Genomic DNA, 23,759 nt, shown 5'->3' on the forward strand with positions numbered 1-23,759 from the left:
AACATTACAGCAGACTAAGGGTCCATATAAAATGGGCACATTGGAACATTTATAATAAAATGTTGGCATGAATTATAAAATACAAACAGCTTTCCATGGGAAATAGATTTCGTTTCAGTTTTTATCATAGTAACATAGATAAAGAATGTCACGATTTCAAAAACTGGACACTAGAGGGGACTAAACATTTTAGGTACAGGAAAGATATAGGTTTGCAAGATGGTGCAAAATGTTATGATAATAAAAATACTGAAGGAGACTTCTGAAGAATGGAATAAGAAAATAGAAGCCACTATACTAATAATGTCAATAATAGTGTCTATAGACAGACTATATCGGGGTGGGATTCAATTTTTTTAACATCCGGTTCTGTAGGCGTGGCTTAGGTGGTGGGCGTGGCTTAGTGGTCATGTGACTGGGTGGACGTGGCTTGGTGGCCATGTTATTGGTTGGGCATGGCACTCACATCGAGCCACGCATCTCCTTGCCTGGCCTCTCATGACTGTGGGGATGCTGCAACAGTCATAAGTGTGAAAAATGGTCATAAGTCACTTTTTTCAGTGCCATTGTAACTTGTTTTATGGATTTGCTTATAGATAAGAACTGAGATATGGAATGAAAAGATAAATGTTGTAACTTTAGAGAGAATGAAGTTACCAAATTTAAATTTACTTGTAGTTATGGAGATAGAAAGTAATTTCTTTATATATTTATTTTGTCTTTAGTTTACTTTTCTTTTTCTGTTTTTCCTTTTATTTTTTATTCCTTCTTTCTCTCTATTCCAACATTTCTCAACTTAGCAACTTTAAGATATATGGACTTCAGCTCTCAGAGTTCCCCTGCCAGCATGGAAAATATATCTTACTGTTGCTAAAGTTGTGAAACACTGCTCTATTCCCTTTTCTTTGTTAAGTCTACTTTGTATTAGATTTATTATAATAAAAATTCTTAATAAAATATATACATGTATACTGAAATATTGTACAAATAAAATAAGCGAGGGACCGTTTGGGGACCACACAAAGACTTAAATGTCATATCCCTTTGAATACCTCCTTTGAAATATTTTATTCATCTATAATATCCCCAATGGTTGCTGCCATTTTGATCCTTAATGCACTAAAAAGGAAAAGAAAAAAATGGTTTCACTCTCCCTGGAGTTATCAATAAAACAATTAAGAACTGCCCTTGGTGTTTTAAAACAAACAACATTTCTGGTTTGTTTATTTATTTATTCAATTTATATGTCTGCCCTTCTCAAACATATACTCCGGGCAGTTAACAGGGGGGGAAAAGAAGGTAAATCATTCTCATACACATTCAATTTTATCTCTGCTAGTATGAATTAGTAGCTTTCTTAAAAATGAACACCAAAATAATAAGCAGAAATGTTCTTAATACCATATTCCGTGAAATTGAGGTAAAGTTTCATTACAATAATCTCGCTAGCTTCTATAATCTACTATAGGAACTGAATATAATTATAATTATATTTATATTACACAATGCTTTTCACTTTGTTTACTTATCACCCCCAAAAATAAAACACTGGGAATTCCAATGACAATATACTATGTTTCTATTTTTTTTCTTCAAAAGAAGGAAACATCTTTCAGCTTGAGAAGATATTTTCAGATTTTTAAAAGGAGTGTTCTCTTTCCATATTTGCTTAAAATAGAGGAAATGTCAATCGTGCACAGTCATCATTGTTAAGAATAAGGCATATTGTTTACTCTCTTTGAAAGAGCCCTTGCTCCATTTGAGAACCATTTTTCCTCACACGGATCAAACAATGCTATTTATTATGCTTGAGGCACAGTACAGGTGAGCAGAAACAGATGTCATATAGGGGAATTATCTATCCCAGCACAGTCCTGCAGCAGCAACAAAAAGCCTATTCCTTCCTGAGCAGATAAATAGAGACTTCTATTAAAGTTAATATTTCCTTCTGTTCTTGAGAACAGGGGAAATACTAACAAGCTCTACCAAGTGGCAAGTCTCATAATCTCATAAGAAAGAAAAGTCTGCCCTGTCTCTTAAGGGTGTAACGGTTTAAAAAAAAAAAAAAAATCCTAAAGTTTTTCACTTACTTTAAAAAAAAAGCCATTTGCAGGCTTTCAATAATTAATCCTCACAAGCACTCCAGTGGTTAAGAGAAGCAAATATTAACCTCATTTCATTGAGGGCCAAAAAAACAAAGATGATAAGCAGGGAGAGCATGTCTGGGGACCCTATTATGCTCGTCACAGCCAGCATAAGATCTTTGGAGAAGTTCAGGACAAAGAGAAAGCAGCTTGTTTTTTTCAAGGTACATTCAGAAGGTGGCATACATGGCTCCAGACATATAAGGGGCAAAGGGGATTCATTTCTGGAGCACAATGCTGCATTTAGTGAATGCCGGTCCAGAAGGCTAATGTTCAAGATCTTTCAGGCTTTTATAAAGATCCATGCAGCTCAAATAGTGGGTGGATCCCTCCCAAACTCCCATGGCAACCTGATCCATTCCATGTCCTTTCTCATTCAAGATGCCTTCTACAGTTGTTTTCACATGAGAATGATTTAATCTGATTCATTGGCTGGAAGGCATTTTCTCAGTTTGGCAACATGACCCTGGAAATCTCAGGGTTATTTGTAACTGTCCAACTAACACAATACACAACATTCTTTTTTTTTTTTTAAAGGAAGAATAAAATCTCTGTAGTGAAATGTGTGGAGAAGCTAATTTAGAAGATATAGAATGGTAAATAAAATAGGTAATGGCATGTAAGATGAGCATGAATATAATTGAAGTCCATGTAGAGAGAGGTATCTGGGGCCAAGTTACTTTCCTAAAAGATCTCTTATATTTTTGTGTTTTGTGTGTTTATGTATGTGGGAGAATTAATAAAACCTTGCAGGAATGTAGGATGAGAATAATGGTAACCAAGTCAGAGAGAAATAGATGATAATTATAAATTGGATAAATATAGAGAAAAATAATAATAATAATGAAATTGAATAAGAGTAAAGAGAAATAAGGAGAAATTGGATAAGAGATATTTGTATGCTCATATGGAAATGGTCTAAAATAGAATTATGTTGTATAAAATAATGTTTTATTTGACTTGTAAAATTTATAATGGAAAGAGGTTTATGTATTTAATGGTTAATGATGGTTTGTTTGTCTTTAAAATTAATAAAATTTGTTTTTTAAAAAAATCTCTGTAGTTTACTCAAGGCAGTTTTATAAAACACACTCCAAATCATTACCTAAATAACCATCAGGGCTCTATTGATGTTTGTTTTATAAATGTATTATTGGGAGTATTTAGTCATTTCACAGGCCATGTTAAGATAGGATTTTCCAAAAATTCTGATTCCCTTGTAATAAGCAACATACAAGAGCACAATACTTGATCTCATCCTCTTGGCTCTTTTACCATTGGGCACAAACAATGTACCTGGATGGCTCCATCTATCATTATAAGTAAACCAGAAAATCTGGCTTTTTTCTCTCCAAACATGCCAGATTCAAAAGCCAAAAACGAGCCTGCTAGAATCCCTGTTTTCCACATAATAATAAACCACAGATAGGTTTCTATTGATTTATTAACTATGCCTGTTATTAGAAGAAATCAAGGGGGAACTATTGTGTTCATTAATACATTGCTTAATTTTATGTTTGACAATATTCTGAAACTTTCTGAATTTTGGCTAACCATTATATGGAAGCGATGTGTTTAAAATATATTTAAGTTTTGGGTTGCTAAGAAATAGAGAGGATGGTATTTCACTCAATACATCTTCCAGTAACAATGCCTTTTAACAACGAGTAGTGCCTATTTTCCAAGGCAACCATAGCTTCTAGTTCAAGCTATGACAGTAATTCCAGACATATTTTACACAATACATTTAGAGTTACTGAATGCATGCAAACAAGGTCTTTTCTTCCGATTATTCTTTTGATATATGGGGCTGCACAGAGCTTCTGTATAAATCATCCAGGGAAAGTTCCAGTAACTCTACCTATTTTTTCTGTTATGACTGTATGTCCTGGTCATTACCAACTAGATTCCTAAACATCTTTCTATAAGTAAGACAGATTGCCTCACCTAAACTAAACCTTTGGAGAAATGTCTTTGGAGATTCTCAATCATCCAGATCACGGTTGTCTCAAAGGTGCCTTTTTTTTTTTTTAATGCCAAGTGGACTTTGTTTTTCTTTGAAGACTTCTTATCCAAGAAGCTAAGTTTTGAAAAAGCACCTTTGGGACTTTGGAAAAATGATAAAATCATTTGGTTTCAAGATTACCACATCTGGAATGCAACATTCAGATAACCACTAGATGCCAGCAAAGAGACAGGGTTTCCTGTGCCCCCTGGGGGATACACAGACCTTTGCAACTCATTTCTGATAGCCTTATTCAGTTTCCCAAACTGTTTGATGTGGGGAAAGGTGACTATGGCATATATTTGCAAATTCTTTTAAATTTGTTCTGTCATGCGGAACTTTTATTCAAGAAGCAGCAGAAGAATATGGATGAGTGCTGTTTAGACTTGCACACACAATCTCTCATACCTATACCCACTAGTAATGTTGCTATTTTTTATGTATATGTATATAGATAATATATATTGTTATTCACATCCCACATACACTCCAGATCAAAGAAGATTCGGTGATAATCGATTTACCTTTTGGTTTCTCATCAAGCAAGCAGAATACCAAAGGTCCAGTTACACTTATAAAGCATTTACTACTGAGTTCCCTTAGAGAGCCACAGTCAAGGCATTAGCATTACAACCCACACTGATCTTTGTCAATTACACGACAATATCTGAGCTCTAACCAGCTTTAAATTGAATCAGGGCAGAATCATCTGTACAAAAAGAGCCTGCATGCTTGCCTCCCAATTCTAACACTGGGAAGGGGTGAAGGGCGAAAAAGTTATACACTTCATAATGGCCTTCTCCCCCATAATGAACAGGGAAAATAAATTAGATTCCCTAGCTAAGGGTATATTTATGCAATTTCAAAACCAAGCCTGGTTTTCAGCAAGATAAAAATTGAGCTCTGAGCAACATGCGCACTAAATAAATGGAGTGAATTAACAATTTAATAAGCAGCGTGAAAAGAGAAGCTGTGGAACAATGTCAAAACCAGGGGGGGCGGGCGGCGGGAATAATTACATGCATAAACACATGCACATACTTACACATATCTCTGTGTGTATTTTATGTATGTGTACACACACACACACACATGTAGAGAGAAATTATAGATGTTGGCTGCTTAAGTGACAATGTTACTCTCCTGCCAAATGACATAGCTGCTACTTCTGTTGGTAACAAAAGTGCTGCTTTTAACAAACGGCAGCAGAAGAGCAGGGTGGGAGCAGATTCAGAGAGAAGCCTGACGTGAAGCCCTTTAGCTTTCTCGCCCTCATTGCTTGCAAGCCACAGCATATTGTGATATTCCTTCAACTTCCTTCCAACCGACTCATCCCAGAATGGAGGGCTGATGCTCTTTCCTCTATTGCAAAAATTGACAAGAAGTGTGGAATCCAATTATACTAATGCTGCTCGTTTCCTTTACTGCAGAAATTCCCAGTTTGGACGTTGCTTTCAGAAGGTATGAAGTCCAAAAGTTAAGAGGGTGGGCAGGAGCGGACATTCAGCAGGAGGCTCCTGGTCATGAATTGGGAGGATGAAAATTCCAGGGGAAATTTTGTTGCCTGGAACACCAAGTGAGCCCTCTGCTCTATCCTTACCTTGCTGGCCAATGCAACTTTTTTAGCAGAGACTGGACATGCAAACCTTTAAACCAGAGGGTGGAGGTGCCAAAGTTGACCAGGGATGGTAGTGGCTGCCACCTCAGTGGCAATGGCAAAGGTACAATGTAGAAAAACCTCTATCTGGAGTCTGAAGGTACCAAAGCAGGAGCTCCAAATGGCCATGAAGTAGAGAAGGTGCAGAGAGAGTGAAATGACAATGGAAGAGTAGTGTGAAATGCAGTGCAGAGCTGGACTCACCCTGGACAGAGAACCCAGAGCCTGGAGACACCAAGCCAAACAGCAGCAGCAGTGAAGGTACGGCAAAGGTGGAAGAGTAGAGGGGAGAACAAGTATGGGGCTGGAGCTGGGACCAGAATTGGTCTGGAATGATGATGGGCTGGTGATAGACTGGACCTTGCCAGAAAAATCAGATACTGGACCAGAGACAGGAGACCAGAGACCTGAGGCTGGAGTTGGTCTCAACAGGCCACTGCTGGGACTATCTATGAGGGATGAAGAGGTGGGTTCTAGGTAACATAGGAGTTTGGGTTCCTGAAGGAGATAGGAGTGACAATCCCAGGGTGAGAGCATAAGGGTCACTTGTATGATTATATGATTGGATGCTTATCATCCTCCTACCTGAAGGAAAGAGTGTCTATATGGATGCAGCCCCTCCCCCAGCTGGCCAGTAGGAGATATCAGTTTTGGGGGTGGGGTAGGCTGGGTGTTGGAGGGGGCCGAGATGAGTGAGGTCTCCTGCTGCTGCTGAGCATTAGCACTTAAATGCCGCAGGAGATTGCATCTGGGGTTTCAGGGCAGGGCAACATATGAGTGGTGGTGGGAATGGAGCATTTAGATGGGAGTCAAAGAGCAGGCTGTTGAAGGGCAAGATACCCCTGATGTTTAAGACCTCTGAACTCATGCTCAGACTCTGAGGACAGCAGGCCCTCAGAGGCCCAAGACCCGAGTCTTCAGTTGCTGCTGATGAATGCCAGGTCAGTTAACAAAATCTGTGATCTCATTGGGGAGGAATAAGCCAACCTGGTGTGCATTATGGAGACCTGGCTCCTCTCCTCTCAGGGATGTGTCCAGCCAGGTTTAGGGTTTGGCACCAACCAAGACCACAGGGCAGGGCGGGAGGAGTGGCAGTTCTCATTCAGGAATCTCTTCAGAAGGCATGGGCCCCAAGTACGACCCTGTTTCTGAGGGTGGGCTCTTGGGATTATTGTTGCCAACTTCCCTGCTGCATAGCAACCTTCCTGCCTGAGCTGCTGGAGGCCATTAATCAGGAGGGATGTGAATCTAGATAATTGGTGAGTCCATTTCCCAGGCATCTCTAATGGACCTTCTTCCTACTTAGAGTACATCTGAGTGATTTCATTTGTCAGAGGTTCCACAAACTCCTCTGCATAGCTCTGGAGATGGCCATCCAAGCTCTCCTTCCTGAAGTGGGATTGGGTGGCCTTGAATAGAGCTGCCAGGTGACACATTGTGAGGGTAATAAGAGCGGACAAACAGTGGACATTTTGCCACTCTTATCACCATAAGGTAGGCCTCAATAGTGGCTCTAACCAATGTTTAATTGCATTTTTTTGTTTTCCTCCCGTGGAGCTCTAGCTGTCTCTTGGCTCTTTTCAACACCCTCTGTTCCTCAAAGTTTTGAATCTAAACTGTTGAGGTGAAGTGCCCTATTTTAAGACAGCAACAAGCATTTTGACCACTTTTAAAGTCTTGTGAGCTCAAAATACTGTTTCAATCTTGAACTGAGGCATTTTTAATGTGAAATGTTTTGCATACATATATGCATTTTGTTTCATGTGGCAAATGATTAAGAAGTGATTCAGTCTGATAGGTATGCCACCTGGTTCTACCTCTTCAATCTTAGCAACTCGCACAATGGTTTAGCACTGACTTTCCATGAGAAGATATAAAGCCCTTAGTTAGTGAAAACATGACTATGTCAACTGCATTAATTAATTTTCCTTGACTTACCTCGCTTTATAAGACAAGTGATTCCCACATTCTTCTCGTTGCTCCTTGTTATTCTCTCAAAGGTAAAAAACAAAAAACAAAGTGAGCAAAAGGAATTGTGTGATTGGACTTTGGATCCAACCCTTGAACAGTAGGAGATAAGGAGAGCGGGAACTGACTGAATAACTCAGCTGGTTTTCTTTCATATTCCAGGAGACAAAAGTGATGGATTGGGGACATGGATTAAAGTGTAGAGCAAGGTGGGCAAAATGTTTTACTGATTGGTGGAAAAAGTACAAAAGGAGCAAAAGTGCAGAAAAGAAGAACCTTCATTAGCTCTTGTTTGTCCCAGGTTTGTGAAGGTCACAGTAAAAGAATGCCACAATATCCATGGGTGCAGAGTTAAACCAACTACCTTTTTATCAGAAGAAGACAAACTTCTAGACTAATTAAACTGTGTGTGAGTGTACATTGTCTCTTATTGCCAGTGATTAGAGCTTGCATTACAAATGACCCAGATAGACCTTTCAAACGATGGTACAGAAATCTATTAAATGAATGTAATGAATGGTAATGCAGGCTGAGAAAGCAGTTTGTTCCAGCTTTAAGGCATTGTGATTCAGGTTGCATTTCTGAACACGGACTTGCACAAGTCACACTGAACTCTGGAGAGCTTAATTTCTGAATAGAAGATAGTATTATAATTCTCTCCCCTTGGTGTTTGGAGCTATTCCTAATAGGATCTGGTCTTCAGCATTAAAAGATACTCTGTCTAGTCCTTCCTTTGGGCAACAGGGCCCAACATTACTTAGCGTCCCCTTCCCCACCTGATGTTCCCCCTTATAAAAGTAACCGTTCTTTGCCTTTGAAGGTGTTCCACAATGTCATCCACTGAATCCCATTGATGGGAACAATCCTGACTAGCTAGTGTTGCGCTTCTAATAGAGCATGGGCTACGCCCTCTTAAGCCACTTTCCAAGGCATGAATCTCACCCTGACAACAGGAGTTTACTTTCACCAACACTTCATACTGTGTTTTTAAACACATTCCACACAAAGTCTGGAGCAAGACCAAATTTTCTTGAGGAAGTGGTTCTAACACAGAGAGGGGTAGGAGAGAGGTCACAGAATCATAGGGTTGAAAGGGACCTTGGAAGTCTTCGACCTGCTGCCCAAGACTATAGTCCAGAAAAGGCAGGTCACTGAAATAAGAATATGAGATTTGATGGGGATAAAAAAATAATGAAGGGTCCTTGGTGGTCTCTGAGCTTGTTTTCTTACAGACGTTGCATTATTCAAACTAGGAAACAGCATGATTCTGCAAGAAAACAACCAAGCTCAGAGACCACCAAGGATCCTTCCTTTCAATTCTTAGCTACAAATATTCTCCTTTATCGATAAAAAACAATGCTGCCAATTTTTGCATTGTTTATAGTTGTTTCATATTTATTTTTCCCAAGAGTCAAATCGCCCTCCACAGAAAAAGAGTCCCGACATTGGGAAATAACTTTGTTGTGAACATAACCTCCATGCCAGGCTACAGATTCATCATCTATACCACAACAGGTGAGACATGGTTCTTTGCCACATGTAGAGAGTGCAGCCCCAATCCCAATTGGAGACACAGGTGGGGGGGGATGGCCTTTTTAAAACAAAAACACTCTGTGGGGCAAGTCTGAAAACAGAGGTACCTACCATCATTCCACACAGCCTCTAAAAGAGTTTAGAATAGCCTAAAAGCTGGAGAAATCCAGGAAAATTAAAGTAGGTGATCATTTGCTTCAAGATGATTGAACTAGGTACAGTAAATATCTAGCCAGGAATGTGTGCTAGGTTTTTAATTTTTATTTTCTGTGTTGTGCTAAATCTAATTTTCTTTATCTCTCTAAACACGTTATGAAATTGGGCATTTAATTTGTATTTCACACTATATCCATGAACATAGAGAGACAAGAATGTGTATTAGTACCACCTTTATCAAACTTTTTTTCAGAGAGTTGGGGCAGAGAGTTGGTCTCTCAACAACAAAACTCTTTATTTTGGATTTTTCTTTCTTAACCTCATTCAGGCTATGATGATATGTATGCAGCTCTGTATTTAGTCTCTTCCACTGTGAAGGTCTTCATTTTAATACCAACCTTCTTTTTTATATATTTCTTCTCTCTGTCTCTGTCTCTCTTTGTGTGTGTGTGTCTCTCTCTCCCCCCACCCTCCCTCTCTCTCTCTTTCTCCCACCCCTTCCAGAAAGTTTTATTGTATTCATCTCCTGTGAGTTTATTTAGCTCCCATGATAGAAGGTTGAATTCTCTAGTAACTACACCTCCAAGTACTAGCAGGTGGCGCTATAGAAATGATTTTAACATTTGTATTTTGATTTGTCAGTTACCTGAAAGGCAGCACAAGGTGTGACAACCCTCTCACGCACACATGCTCCTCATAATAGGGGAGGATAATAGGGGAGGTATCTCTTGGAAGACAGATGGTGGAACAGGAACCACCAAGCAGCTCCCCCAAAATCTCCCCCATGGAGACTTCAAGAGCTTCTGGGGCAGAAGGTCTGGGACCTGGGACCCCCTCCCTGCTTCCATCATTCTTAGCTATCACTACATTGACAAGGAAGATAGTGAAGTAGTATATACTTCTTAATATAGGATTTATTTGATCAAGAGTTAGAAAATAGAAATAGAAGTTAGAAATGGGGGAAATATATTGCGATACAATATGATATAATTACCATGTAGGTACAAACAATAGAAACTGAAAGATTATTATTAGATATAGATAAGATAGATATAATTCTTTATTGGCCAACTGTGATTGGACACACAAGGAATTTGTCTTGGTGCAAATGCTCTCAGTGTACATATAAAAGAAAAGATACATTCATCAAGAGTCAAGAATCATAAGGTACAACACTTAATAATAGGGTACAAGAAGCAATCAAATCATACTAAGAAACAGTCAATATAAATCGTAAGGATACAAGTGACAAAGTTACAGTCATACAGTCACAAGTGGGAGGGGATGGGTGATAAGGAGTGATGAGAAGATTAATAGTAATAGTAGTGCAGTAGTACATAGTTGGACAGTGTTGAGGGAATTATTTGTTTAGCAAAGTGATGGCGTTTGGGAAAAAACAAACTTGAATAGTATTATTATTACTGGTATTAGTATTGTCTATAAAATAAATTGATCATTATTACTATTATTATTTTAACTACTATTAATCTCAGAATTATTACTAATATTTTGTAAATGTAAAACGACTCAGACAATACACTGTTCACCAAGCACCTATGTATATTTAAAGAAAAATGTATAAATAAAAATTATTTTAAAAAAGATACTGTAGTGAATAGTTTCTGCCTTTTAGGATTGACTGTCAACACTAAAGGAATTAGCAGTCAAGAAATATACCACAGACCAGCACTTGATAGAGAAACAACAAAGGTTTTGGAAAATATATTTAGATATAATATTGTATTCATATTTACAAAAAGATAATATAATGGCCCTTAATTTGCAATCACAATTGGGACAGGAATTTCCATTGCTAAGCAGGGCAGTTGTTTAATGAGTTGTGTCCAGTTTCATGATTTTTGTTGGTTGTTAAAATGAACCACAATAGTTGTTAAGTTTAGCAAATACAGCTTTCCCCACTGACTTTGCTTCTCAGAAGCAAAGGAAGGTGGCAAATGGCAATCCCATGACCCTGGGACACTGACCATTGTAAATACACAAGGGTTGCCCAGTGCCCAAATTTTGATTGAGTGATCATGGAGATGCTGTGTCACTTTTTTCAGTATCGTTGTAACTTCAAACAGTCACTAAACAAATCGTTGAAAGTTGAGAGGACTCCCTGTAATCATGCAAGTGGGTTCCCCTTGTGACACTCTATGGAAACAAAAGTTAGAAATGAAGAAAGATAGATAAAAAGAGTACAAGTAGTCCTCAACTTACAACAGTTCATTTAGTGACCATTCAAAGTTACAACAGCACTGAAAAAAGTGACTTACGACCGTTTTTCACACATATGACCATAGAAGCATATCCATGGTCTCATGATTTACATTCAGATACTTGACAACTGACTCACATTTATGATGATCGGAGCGTCCCAGGGTCCTGAGATCACCTTTTGCCACCTTCTGACAAGCAAGGTCAATGGGGAAACCAGATGCATTTAACAAGTGTGTCACTAATTTAACAACTGCAGTGATTCACTTAACAAATGAGGCAAGAAAAGTTGTAAAACGGGGCCAAACTCAGCAAATTTCTCACTGAACAACATAGATTTTGGGCTCAATTGTGGTCATAAGTTGAGGACTACCTGTACTGGCATTTTGAATGTTGGTGTTGGACTTCTAGGAATACTATGGTTACCAAAGAAAACAAATGGATCATAGAACAAATCACTTCAGAGTCCAAGCTACACGTGAGCAAGACTCCAATTATCATATTTTTGATATATTATGCAAAGACTCAGCTCTCTGGAGAAGTCTTCAGTAGAAGGAAACAGAAAAGGAGGACAACCAGCTGCAAGGTGATAGACTCAACTACACTGGTGATGAGTGTTCTCAGAGGTATTATTGGTATACAAAGCACCCTTGCGCATAAAAACATTTGTTTTAATATTCTAGCCACGTACATGTGAACTTGTGCACAGCTACAAAATATTTATTTTTTAATAATCCAACCAACCATGTGAATATGGACTCTCACGTTGTTAAAACATATTTTTTTTCAAGTTTGCAACTGGTCACCTCTCCAAACAATGCCCTTGTATGATGCACAATTTATATACTGGGTTACTGTGGCTCACCGTTGGACAGTCTGAAGGACCATTTGGGAACAGATCTTTCTGGAGAAATCCTATCTATGTGAACACTTACAATCTAACTTGAAGTTTACTTAGGCTAAAGTATTGTGATCCCAGGGAGAATATTCTGGGGGCTACAGAACACACCAGCTTTTGTCTCTAAGAGGCAGCATCTCGAATCCTTCTTCACAACACCTACAGGAAAATTGCATTACAGGTATTCCTCGACTTACAACCACAATTTTTTTCCCTAAGCAAGACATTTGTTAAGTAAGTTTTCCCCACTTTTACCATCATTCTTGCCACTGTTGTAAAGTGAAGCATGGAATTGTTGCTAGTAACACTTGTTGTTTAGTGAATCTTACTTTACTTCAATGACTTTGTGTTTCAAAAAGTCGCAAAGGATGATCACAGGACCCTGGGACCTGCAACCATCATACAGTAAATACATGCCAGTTGCCAAGTGTCCAAATTTAGATCACATGACTGTAAGGGGTGCTGCAATAGCCTTAAGTGTGAAAATGGTCATCAGTCACTTTTTTCAGTGCCATTGTGACTTCAAACAGTCACTAAACGAATGGTTATAAGTCGAGGACTGCCTGGATTTCCTTTTAAATATTTCTAATGCCAGTATCAGAACAAAAACGAGTGGGCAGAGGCAAAACTTTGGGTTCAAAAAAGCTTTGGATCCAAAGGAGTCAAAACTCTCCTGATTCTCAACCATATTTCCCAAAACAGAAAGAGTTTTGTATTGGTCTACCAGTTGATGTATAAGCCTTTTTTTTTTAATTTAGAAGATAATGGTTCAAACTTACTCCCCTCCCTGCAGGAAAGTTCCATCCTTCTTTCATTTCCAGTTAAGTCAGATTTGTAACTGGGAGCCTAAAATAAAGATGAATTTCTCTCTCTTAGGACCAACTTAGATATTAAGCTGTATATCACATGAAGCCCACCTAATCTCCCTCCCTCCCTCCCTCCCTCCCTCTCCCCCACCCTCCACTGTTGGGCTCTAAATGAGATTGGTATCACCAAACTGAGGAGGATGCTTGAACTATTTCTACACCAGCAAGCAGCTTCTATTTCTAAAAACATGATCCATATATAAAAGATGCAACCTCAATGTTAATAGTTAGGATAATAATTTTCTGAAAAGAGAAAGGGAAAAAAGGAAAAGGGAAGCCCCCCCCCAAAGTATGTTATTTTAAAAAAATGATCATACTGCTTGAAAGTTTTCTTCCTTACCCCTTTCAAAACCTCTCCCATTCTAAAGTGGCCAATATGGATTAAGAATCCATGTGGTAAATCAGGTGTCAATTCCATCCAGTGTTCCATGACATTATTTTAAAAGTATGATAGATTCCGCCACTAGAGTTATAGACAAGAAGAACACATGCATTGTTAATACATCAATAATCCAAATAATACAAACTATTCAACTCATTTTAGTCTGAAATGTGGCAGCAATAGGACAAATCAAACCACAAAATTCCTGAATTATATCTCTAACAGGAAGGTGATTATAAGCAGAAAGAAAGAAAGAAAGAAAGAAAGAAAGAAAGAAAGAAAGAAAGAAAGAAAGAAAGAAAGAAAGAAAGAAAGAAAGAAAGAAAGAAAGAAAGAAAATTTATATGGCCACCCAACTCATTCCCAGTAATTCCAGGTAGTTTCCATACAAAAATACAAAAAGCAATAACACTCAATCAAATAGCAACAATCAAAGAAATCATTTAATGGGCTCCATATCACTCTGGAGTCCCCAGACTGATTGGCATAACCACGTGTTCAGGGCCTCGCAAAAGAATCTCAAAATCAAAGCTATTATTAGGAATTGGCTTAAGTATCCTTTAAATACAAAGGTTTTTTTTTCTGTATTAACCTCAAAGTAAGATCACAGGAAAGCAATGTTGTGTTATTTAAAACAACTCTACTAGTTTACAAGTTACTAATAAAGCAGAATGTTTGTAGTTCAAGGTTGACATGATGTCATGCCCCCTTCGGAGTCTGAATCTGAATCTGCGGGGAAAGATGAGCTGGAACAAGAGCCAACAGAGATTGAGAGGGCAACTCTATTGGCTTTGGAGGAAACTGGGGAAGGGCAGAATCAGTCCAGGCAAGACCTTTCTGAATTAGTAAGGCCTGCAGATGGGGAGGAGCAGGGGAGACAGAGCTCAGGAGAATAGCAAGTACTACCCACTTCTGATCCTAGAACAAGGAGGGAAGAGAGTAGGTGAGATCAACACAGATTGAGCCAGCTACAAGGGAGGAGAGTGCCCCGCCCACTTTCACAAGCCACACCTGGGGACTGAGATGTAAGGAGGTGCCGGTGGGAGGGGCATTTGTCGTGAACAAGTGTTGAATCTGTGGAGCCTCGTGTGCACTTGCCAATGCCTGGAGATTGCTGTATTCTGTCTTGTGGGGCTTCCCGGATTGCCTGCTTCGCTGAACTTCTTACTTCTTGTTACTGTTTGGCTAACCTGATTTATTGGACTGCTGGCCCTGGTTACTGTTTGGCTAACCTGGCTCACTAGACTGCTGGCCCTGGTTACTGTTTGGCTAACCTGGCTCACTAGACTGCTGGCCCTGGTTGCTGTGTGGCTAACCTGGCTCACTAGACTGCTGGCCCTGGTTACTGTGTGGCTAACCTGGCTCACTAGACTGCTGGCCCTGGTTACTGTTTGGCTAACCTGGCTCACTAGACTGCTGGCCCTGGTTACTGTTTGGCTAACCTGGCTCACTAGACTGCTGCCCCTGGTTGCTGTGTGGCTAACCTGGCTCACTAGACTGCTGGCCCTGGTTACTGTTTGGCTAACCTGGCTCACTAGACTGCTGGCCCTGGTTACTGTTTGGCTAACCTGGCTCACTAGACTGCTGGCCCTGGTTGCTGTGTGGCTAACCTGGCTCACTAGACTGCTGGCCCTGGTTACTGTTTGGCTAACCTGGCTCACTAGACTGCTGGCCCTGGTTACTGTTTGGCTAACCTGGCTCACTAGACTGCTGGCCCTGGTTACTGTTTGGCTAACCTGGCTCACTAGACTGCTGGCCCTGGTTACTGTTTGGCTAACCTGGCTCACTAGACTGCTGGCCCTGGTTACTGTGTGGCTAACCTGGCTCACTAGACTGCTGGCCCTGGTTACTGTTTGGCTAACCTGGCTCACTAGACTGCTGGCCCTGGTTACTGTTTGGCTAACCTGGCTCACTAGACTGCTGGCCCTGGTTACTGTTTGGCTAACCTGGCTCACTAGACTGCTGGCCCTGGTTACTGTGTGGCTAACCTGGCTCACTAGACTGCTGGCCCTGGTTACTGTGTGGCTAACCTGGCTCACTAGACTGCTGGCCCTGGTTACTGTTTGGCTAACCTGGCTCACTAGACTGCTGGCCCTGGTTGCTGTGTGGCTAACCTGGCTCACTAGACTGCTGGCCCTGGTTACTGTGTGGCTAACCTGGCTCACTAGACTGCTGGCCCTGGTTACTGTTTGGCTAACCTGGCTCACTAGACTGCTGGCCCTGGTTACTGTTTGGCTAACCTGGCTCACTAGACTGCTGCCCCTGGTTGCTGTGTGGCTAACCTGGCTCACTAGACTGCTGGCCCTGGTTACTGTTTGGCTAACCTGGCTCACTAGACTGCTGGCCCTGGTTGCTGTGTGGCTAACCTGGCTCACTAGACTGCTGGCCCTGGTTACTGTTTGGCTAACCTGGCTCACTAGACTGCTGGCCCTGGTTACTGTTTGGCTAACCTGGCTCACTAGACTGCTGGCCCTGGTTACTGTTTGGCTAACCTGGCTCACTAGACTGCTGGCCCTGGTTGCTGTGTGGCTAACCTGGCTCACTAGACTGCTGGCCCTGGTTACTGTTTGGCTAACCTGGCTCACTAGACTGCTGCCCCTGGTTGCTGTGTGGCTAACCTGGCTGACTAGACTACTCACAGCCAGCGGCTTCTGAACAGAGGTGGGATTCAAATTTTGTAACAACCGGTTCTGTGGGCATGGCTAGGTGGGTATGGCTATGTGGCTGGGTGGGCATGGGTTCTTCTTTCTCTTTTTTTTTTGCAGCAACCCCCCCCCCATTTTTTGGCCTTTCTGGGCCTCAGGGAAGCCTCCTGGGGGGAGTTTTTGCCCAGGAAGGAAAAAAATGGAGCTGGGGGGGGCGTGCAGCTCGGTTTTGGGGCCTTCTGGGCCTCAGGGAAGCCTCCTGGGGGGAGTTTTGCACAATGTTGCACATGCACGATAAGGACTGACTGGGCAGGGAGGGGAAGAGGCGGGCAGAGAGGGGCGGGGCCAGCTCGGGGCACGATTTGTTGGTTCTCCGAACTGCGCACCATCATAACAACTGGTTCTATAGAACCTGTCTGAACCAGTAGAATCCCACCCCTGCTTCTGAAGGTGCGTGTGAGAGCTTTGCTCCAAGGCTTGTAGTGAAATGTGGGGACGTTTGGGGGCATAGTTGGAGCAATAAAGGGAAGTTAGACCTGTTCTCTGGTAGTGTTGCTTTTGTGCCACGCCCCGGGTCATCACACAAGGGAGGTCCTTAGTACTCTCTGAGCTTGCTTGTTTTCTTGCAGATGTTTCATTACCCAAACTAGGTAACATCATCAGTGCTAGTGATATTGCTTAGTTTGGGTAATGAAATGTCTGCAAAGAAAAACCAAGTTCAGAAAGCACCAAGGACACCTCATGATTTACAACGACAGAGCATTTTAAATCATTATTCTAAGCAGGGGTGTCAAACTCGGGGGCCGCAGGTTGGATGTGTCACACACTGGTCACCCCCACCCCCGGTTTAGTGAAGGGGGAGAAGTTGCAATATCACATGACAACAACATGTTGTCACAAGTTTGACACCCCCGTTCTAGAGGTTGCACGACTAAATATTACTTTCATCAGCTTTCTGGGAGAGTGGGGAAAGGGTCATTAGGTAAGGAACCAAAGTTCCCCTAAAGCCTCTAACCAGCGTAGAGCTTAGATCTTGTCCTAGTTCTGTCCACAGAGCTTTAAAGGGCAATTGAAGTTGTTCCTCCTTTAACCTTTGCAAAGGAGAAGACAGGAAGCCAATGTCTGAGATGGGAAAGAAAAAACTAAATTCCTGAACAGAAAGTTCTGATCAGGATTAGGTCCATGCATGATTTATGAGGGAAAAAAAGGTATGTCTATTTTCTCCCTTTACCTAAGTCAGAAGAAAATTCTTAATTCCTCCCACTGAGAAAAGCCATTTAATCAGCCCTCCCATTATCTAATTCATCCGCAGATTAAATCCATGGTTTGACTTTTTCATGTTGTTTTTCCCAGCTTTTGTGTTTATCTGATAGATGGTATGCTTGCTTACCTCACTAATCTCACAAACTTTCACCAATCGGAGATCAAAATGAGCTATGTTCATGTTTCATGACCACATAATGTTGCTCCTGAAAACATTGGCTTAACCTGACATTTTGAAGTAGATTCTGGACTTCCACATAGTCCATGACAATGGAAATCTCATGCTGCTGAAAAGCATTTTAGGAGGATTAGCTACATGCTTCAGGGCTGCAATAATCCTGCTAAAAACAAATGAGTCTATAGTAACCTCTTTCTCAGCCTTCAACAATATACTGTACAGCTGAAGTGTGTAAACATCAAGCGACTCACATTGCTGTTCGTCAACAATGCCCTCTCTGCAAGTAAGGAAGTGTTATCAGTGTGCTATTCACAAAGGAGAGGCAAAGCGGAAATAAGGTATCAGCCAGGTCAGTTGGTGTTTTTTAGGTGATTAGTTTGCAGAAGGCACTGGGGAGATTAATCAAATGAACAGAGAATGTTGTCTATGTTTATTTGTCATCCATTATTAGGCAAAGCAACCAAATTTGTGTCTTCAGATTCAACAATGTTCCTAAATCAGTTTATAGAACCTGGGAGTGAATATTTCATTATTCTTCCAGTGCCCTGCAACACGCTGTGTTAGAGATTTTAGGCTTCCTCATTTGCCTCAGAAATGTCTACATCTTTTGTAAGAATGCTGCTTAGCATGTATAAAAAACAATCTTTGCTCCCCGCTGCATGAACACAGGAAATCAATGTGCAACAATTAAGAATTGTAAGGAATGTAAAATGTAAATGTAAAATGTAAAAAGGAACATACATTTCAGTCTGCAGCCGCTGAAATTATCAGTGGCTTTTAAGAGTTTGCCTGTACCAAATTCTATCCTCTGATGAGGATACAATATTTGCATTTCGGCACCTACTACTGATGACCAGGTATGTTCTGCAGGTAATTTTTGTTTAGTGAGTACAATTGGGACCTGCAGCTTGGTCATTAAATGAAGCAGTCAGTAAGTGAAACTTACTGTGCTTGTGATCTCTCTTCAGCTTTCCTTTGCTTCACAGACCTGAAAAGATCATAAATGCAAGATCATTCACAAAGTTATTTTTTCATCACTGATGTAACTGCAGACAAGGACTACCTATACAGCTATCAGTTAAAAAGACATGAAGTAGCTAGTTTTCTTCTTCCTTAACTGAATTTTTATGGGGGGGGACATTAAAAAGTACATCATAGAGATGAGACAGTTTACATTCCAGAATTCCATCTAGAGCCATCTTACATGTTAAAGCATGAGTCCCCAACCCTGGGTCTGTGTACCGGCACTAGGCCGCTGTCAATGTCCAAGACAGCGTGCCATTCAAAGTTGCCACAACGCACCGTTTCAGTGTTGCCATACACGCGCAGGGGGGAGGGGTGCATGAGGGCACAGATGAGTGTCAGGAGATGGGACTCACGCTGGCAGAGAAGCCAGGAAGGCAAGCCAGCTGTGGTCAGTTCAGAAGCCATCCAGGCCTGAAGAGTACTTTCTGGAGCCGGCCAGGGAGAACCAGGTTCGAAGAGTGCTTGCTGGAGCCGGGCCAAAAAAGTACCTGCTGGAGCCAGCCAGGGAGAAACCGGGAATAGGAGGGCGGAGCGTGCTGAGTCCGTATAGTCAGCTGGCTAGCAAAAACCAGTAATGCTGGCTAGAAACCCTTTTACTTGTATTGTTCACCACGTACCAAACTGAGACTCCAGTAAGGAGACCAGTTCTACTCACAGTGTGGCCTCTTCTTTTGCTGGCTTGGTTCGGAAGCATGACAGCTGCGGCACACCAGAAACCAAGCTGCGCATAGAAGCAAAGCTTCATCCACGGGATGCAGGCAGCACATGAAACCAAGCCCCTTCCGGTCCACGGAAAAACCTCTCTCCACGGAACCGGTCCCTGGTGCCCAAAAGGCTGTGTTAAAGGATTTAGTACAGGTAGTCCTTGATTTATAACCATTCATTTAGTGACTGCTTGAAGTTACAACAGCACTGAAAAAAAAGTGACTTAGGACTGTTTTTCACACTTATGAGCCTTCCAGCATTCGCATGGCCACATGATCAAAATGTAGGTGCTTGACAACTGGCATGAATTTATGACAGTTGCACTGCCAGAAGTCATTTGAACACCATTTGTAGCCTTCCCAGCTGGCTTCTGACAAGCAAAATCAATGGGGTGGGGTGGGGAGGAGCCGGTTTCACTTAACAATTACATGATTCGCTTAGCAACTGCAGTGATTTACTTAACGACTGTAGCAAACGAGGTTGCAGAATGAAGCACAACTCACTTAACATTGTCTTTTTAGCAACAGGATTTTGGGATCCATTGTGGTCGTAAGTTGAAGACTACCTATAATTGATATCTACAATTGAAGTCTCCCTTGATAGGAACTTGGAGCAGTCAAAGGATTCAAATCCACGAGATCCAGTTGCTGAATTGAAAATGAATAAACAATTGCTTTCACTCTATAAAGAAATTGACAGAGCCAGAAACAGCTCCTAAATCCAACTCCTTCCAACAAGATGACAGAGAAGAGCAAGGGAAAAAAAAAAGTGTTTCTTTGGTAATTCCAGAAGGCTTACAGTTTATGCTTAAAGTAAGAAAATAAGAAGGAACACTACATTTACGCAAGAAAAGTAGCCTCGGATCAGTAGCTGAGACATACTATTTACAGTATTATCGGGCGTATAACACGCACTTTTTTCCCCCTGAAAATAGGGGCAAATGATGTATGCGTGTTATACGCCGATATAATGTTAAGAAGCCTTCGGTGAATGCTGCTGGGATCGGGATCAAGGACACAAATGAAAGAAGGGGAGGGAGGAAGCAACCGAAGCCTGTCCTTCTCTCTGGCTCAGCTCTCTCAGTCGCTCTCTCGCTCCTCCACCAGCACAGGAAGAAACTGCTTCAAAGAAGCGGGGGGCTTTTCCTGTCGCCGCAGCTTCCCTGAAGCGCCCGTTTCTCCCCCCACCCCCACCCCGTCCGCCCGCCCGCCCGCCCGCCCGCAGTGCTCCGTTCTGCCTGCCTGCCTTCGTTAATGGTTGAATCGGAACAGCTTCGGCTGAGTAAAAGAGGCGAATAGTTATTATTCTCAGCCGAAGCTGCTCCCAAACAACCAGAAACTAAGGCAGGCAGAATGGGACACTGTGGATTGAAGCGCAAGCGCGGGGTGGGAGTGGGGGTGAAACGGGCGCTCGGAATAGCTGCGGCGACAGGAAAAGCCCTCCCCCGCTTCTTTGAAGCAGTTTCTTCCTTGGATGGTGGAGCAGCGAGAGAGCGAAGCCTCCTTCTCTTCTCTTCCCTCCCCCCCCCCGGTCCTTGCAAAAATTTTCTGCTTGAAACCGGTCCCTGGTACAAAAAGGTTGGGGACCACTGATTTACCTTATAAGTGGTAATAATATTAATAAAAAAAAGTTCTGAGCTACCCTTATTTTGCTTCAAAGTTTTTATTTAGAAATTTAATTTTTTTCCTGAAATTTCCCTCTTAAAATGAAGATGCGTGTTATACGCCTGTGCGTGTTATACGCCGATAAATACGGTATTTGTCTACAGCTCTGCACGCAAATAGATCTGCCTGCTTGTTTAAAGGGGGGGGGATTCTAGGTGGCCTTGGGAAATATAAAAAATAACCCTGTAATTCAGCACTTGGCTGACCACTTGTGGCAAACAACAATTGGCTACAGGAGACCGAATGCCCATTTTCATGATAATGTCTACAGGTAGAGAGAACAAACTTGTCTGCCTAGACTACAGAGGCCTGCCCTAAAAAAGCATTCTGGGAGAGGCCGCATTGTACATTTCTGCTTTTTCCTTTCCCCTCTAGCATGAAGAATTAGATGGGAAGCTTCTCTCTTCTCTCTCTCTCTCTCTCTCTCTCTTGTGTGTGTGTGTGTGTGTGTGTGTGTGTGTGTGTGTGTGTTGAAAAGGTAATTATGATGCCTTTCAGCTTGACTCCTGGTGAATATAAGCAGCTTTCTTGGCAATGCTATGGAAGTGGCTTAGCATTGCCTACTTCTCGGATGTTTTCTTGCCTTCCCAGACTAGCCAAGGCCTTGTGATTTTCTTATAGTCACACACAGAGAGAGAGAGAGACAGAGAGAGACAGAGACAGAGACAGAGATTTTATAGATAGATAGAGATAGAAATAGAGATATATAGATAGAGATATATAGATAGAGATATATCTCAGAGAAACCCTTCCTCAATCAAGGAAAGGGGTCTCTGCCGGCATGCCATTTTTATCTGTGCAAAATCCATTTTCAGTATGTTTTAACTGTGTGCTTACCAAAACCCAAACACCCTGTCTATTTATATAATGACCTATGTACAGAAATGAGAAAGCTGCTGATGGTTGAAAGAGCAGCATGGAGGTGGAGGAGGAGGAGCTTCAACAGCAGAAAGTGGGTGAAGGAGGAATTGAAAGCTGTTCAGGCATTCTATAGAGCTGAATATCAGGGGACAAAGAACTGACAGGAGAGGATGGAGGAAAAAATGACTGAATGACGGTGGAAAATCAGGATGGAATGGTACTTACAGAGGATTTAATCAATCAACTTCTGAACAAATACCCCAAGACTACACTAATCATCAGAGATGGGTGTGTGTGTGCAAATAAAAACTTTGTTCTGAGATTCATTTCACAAGCCATATCAGGTCATTTCTTTAAAAAAAATATCAGAGATACAGTATTCGGAAAACTAAGAAAAAGATCTATGTTTATTGTAGGCAACACGTGCAAACATACAGCCTCATTTTGTCTTGGAAAGATTTATATAATTAATATAAAAAAATTAGTCCCATACCTTTAAAAAATCCCTTTGCTCAGGGACATTTCTAAAATAAATACATAAGGCTGTTTATGAAACCTCATTCATAACATCTTAATAACATCTTAATAACAGGCGAGTAGCTTTGTCATTTTTGTATGTATGCTTTTCATTGCATGAATTAAAAAAAATAAATCTCTGGAAGAATGAAATTCTCCCTTCCCTTTAAAAATTTTACATAACATAATGAAATCCATTATGTCTTCTTCCTGGAAGTGAGTCTACTATGTTGCATCTTTACCACAGTCAGGTAGTTTTCTCCCTAAACATGATACTATTAATCAGAAATTATCTGAAAGAAGTTGCTAGATACTGCAAATTTTCACAAGCCTGAAGGAATAAGCCAAAAATTCTTTTTTTCTGCTCTCCATCCCATTCTTTCTTTTCAAAGGGAAGTAGTGGTAGGTCCCCAGCTCAATAGTTAATTAAGGTGAACTGCTGCTTTTAAGCAGTCGAAGCTCATATTACCACTGAGACACAAGAATGATCTAATCAAACACAGGGTCAGATAACAATAACAAAAATCTTTAAAGTTGTTTTTTGTGGGAGAGAAGGGCTACGTTAGCAACCTACATTCCTAAAAGGAAGGGCTCTTGGAAGTCAAGTCAAATGATCCTTTGGATAAAGAAACAAAAAAAAGCTTAAGGACAGCAGTGGAAATGTATGCTAATCAAATGCTAGTCAAAAATGAAAAGGCAACAATTTGTTTTTGGCTTCATTCTTCCTAATATGGAATTCTAGAAGCAAACATTATACACCACTACCAAAAATATGCCATCTTTGCATTCTGGAATGCTCAACGGATGGCAGGGGATACTATCAGATTCCTAAAACTGTTCCGAAATTGTGCTCTTGTTGGACAACTATATCATGAATCCCAGTATGTGTTTCCTAGCTTTTGCATATAATACATCAGCTTAATTAGAAGCCATCTCCTGATGATATTACAGCAGTCATTAGATTTGAAAATTATTGTGTGTTTATGAAAGCTAGACTCATAAATGGCCATTATCCAAGGGACAACTGCAAATAGTCAAATTATAGCAAAACATTCTACAGCTGAAAACAATGCTC

At 41.1% G+C, this 23,759-nt stretch overlaps 1 protein-coding gene across 4 annotated transcripts in view; it reads right to left on the reverse strand.

Moving 5' to 3' along the window:
- Positions 1–23,759, reverse strand: part of RBFOX3 (RNA binding fox-1 homolog 3) — a 460,997-nt gene that overhangs the window by 341,263 nt on the left and 95,975 nt on the right. The window lies entirely within an intron of this gene.

The sequence above is a fragment of the Notechis scutatus genome, chromosome 2, assembly GCF_049901735.1.
Source record: "Notechis scutatus isolate UNSWTSFEM ecotype Mainland chromosome 2, rNotScu1.2, whole genome shotgun sequence".
Lineage (NCBI taxonomy): Eukaryota > Metazoa > Chordata > Lepidosauria > Squamata > Elapidae > Notechis > Notechis scutatus.